Source organism: Schistocerca serialis, chromosome 1, assembly GCF_023864345.2.
Source record: "Schistocerca serialis cubense isolate TAMUIC-IGC-003099 chromosome 1, iqSchSeri2.2, whole genome shotgun sequence".
Lineage (NCBI taxonomy): Eukaryota > Metazoa > Arthropoda > Insecta > Orthoptera > Acrididae > Schistocerca > Schistocerca serialis.
The window spans coordinates 365,435,516-365,437,869 of record NC_064638.1 but is presented as its reverse complement, the minus strand read 5'-3'; the positions used below and the strand labels follow the sequence as shown (position 1 = coordinate 365,437,869).

Here is a 2,354-nt window from a genome sequence, read left to right as displayed (position 1 = left end):
ACGAAACAAAACAGGAGAGCTCGTTCAATCAAAGCATTGTCTCTGATCTTCATGGCCTATGTTACACAGAGATTATACCAAAAAAACTGTGTTTTGTTAATTACATCGATATTTGTGTTTGAATAATAATAACTTAAGTTCTTTACTATTTGTTATAAATCGCGCACACGTGCACAGTCTTGAAATAATTTATAATTCACACGTCTCATAACAAAAACTTCCTTTCCCTTTCTCCAAATGTCAATTTATGTGACGTACCGTCACAACTAGTTGTGACTAAGTTGTAGGCAGATCGGTGCTCTTCTATGTGGGCTGTGTCCGTATTTTGTGGAAGACATAACAGTCGATATACACTATCTGATCGGAAGATTCGGACACCCTTATGTAACGCGGAAGACACCACTACACGTCACGAGAGGCGGGCTCATCAGTATAAAAAGAGACAGGGAGTATTGTGTTGTCAGCAGAGACGCAATATCAGCAGAATGGGTCGGTCAGAATTCACTAACTTCGAACGCGTCGTCCGATTAACAAATCCATTTCAGTCCTTCTAAAGAGCTGTCCAGGTCGACTGTTGACGATTTGATTGTGAAGTGAGAAGGCGAAGGAACAGCCGTAGCTGAGCTAAGACGAGGCTCACCTTATGTACTGACGGGCAGGGTCCGTCGAGCATTGCGCAGGGTATATGAAGATAGTAACTGCTCCCGAAAGAACAGATATCATTGATGACCGAGCAGCTTCTCTAGAATAAATGACAATTAATTGAAACCCACAGCTGCCGAGAGGTGTTGTTGATATACCTCGAAGGGGACAGCTGAAAATGTGTGCCCCGACCGGGACTCGAACCCGGGACCTCCTGCTTACATGGCAGACGCTCTATCCATTTGAGCCACCGAGGACACAGATGAAGTGCGCGACTAAAGGGACTTACCCCTTGCACGCTTCCCGTGAGACCCACATTCCCAACTGTCCACAACATACATACGTAATATACCTAATAGATAATGTGCGCGTGTAATGAGTGGATGGGCAAATAGTGTGCTTGAGTAATGAGTGGATGGGCAAATATCTATTAGGTAGATTACGTATGTAGATTGTGGACAACTGGGAATGTGAGTCTCACGGGAAGCGTGCAAGGGATAAGCCCCTGCAGTCACGTTACTCATCTGTGTCCTCGGTGGCTCACATCGATAGCATGTAAGTAGGAGATCCCGGATTCGAGTCCCGGTCGGGGCACACATTTTCAGCTGTCCCCATCGAGGTATATCAGCAACACCTGTCGGAAGCTGAGGGTTTCAATTAATTGTCATTGTGCGGGGTACTTAAAAAAACTGCATGAAATTAACGTAATAAATCACTCGTGATTTCCAAAATGTTACCAGCAGCCCAAGTAGTAAATCAAGGTACAAAGAAATTAAAGATAATGGATGCCAGTGGGCACAGATTTATACCAACGGCCGAAGTTGAAAATTTGCACCGGACTGGCATTCGAATTTGGATCTGCTGCTCACCAGGAAGGTGCGCTGACCACTGCACTGTCCAGGCACAGTGATCACCACAACCGCAGCAACTACCCTAGCACGCCTCCCGTCAGACCCAAACTTTCAACTTAGAGACACACTACAGATGTAGTGCCACTTCTCATTAGCCCCATTGCTCGCGGCAACTCGCCGATTCCCGTAGCTCGAAGTTTTATGGGAATCGGTGAGACGCCGCGAGTAATTGGGCTAATGAGCAGGGGAACTACATGTGTATTGTGTAGTATAAGTTGACAATTTGGATCTGACGGGAGGCGTACTAGGGTAGTTCGTGCGGTGGTGGTCACAGTGTGTCTGAATAGGAGCGCATCTTTCTGCTGAACAGGAGACCCAGGTTAGAGTCCCAATCGGGCGCAAATTTTCAACTTTCCCCTTTGACGTAAATCAATGCCCACTGCCGGCTCATGTCTTTAATTCCTTTGTTTGTTGATTCATATTGGGCAACGGCTTTGCCGCAGTGGACACACCAGTTCCCGTGAGATCACCGAAGCTAAGCGCTGTCGGGTGTGGCCGCCACTTGGATGGCTGACCATCCGGGCCGCCATGCGCTGTTGCCGTTTTCCGGGGTGCACTCAGCCTCGTGATGCCAATTGAGGAGGTACTCGACCGAATAGTAGCGCGTCCGGTCACAGAAAACCTGAAGAAAATTCACTTTTGTACTGTAGGTGTAATCATCTGTGCTTCATCTGTGGAACCAAATGCAACAGTCAGAACAAGAAAATGTCATTTTCTGTGGTGTAGAGTACAAAAAGGCGTCAAATTTCAAGAAACGAAGGACGTTCCCTCCACAAGTTGGCGCCTTTTCAGTCTCTAACC

At 46.9% G+C, this 2,354-nt stretch overlaps 1 non-coding gene across 1 annotated transcript; it reads right to left on the bottom strand.

The window, feature by feature from the left end:
* Positions 1 to 825: 825 nt before the first annotated feature.
* Trnat-ugu (transfer RNA threonine (anticodon UGU)) lies at positions 826 to 899 on the bottom strand. The gene has a single exon. It is a non-coding gene; the product is annotated as a tRNA-Thr (tRNA).
* Between the last annotated feature and the right edge of the window lie 1,455 nt (positions 900 to 2,354).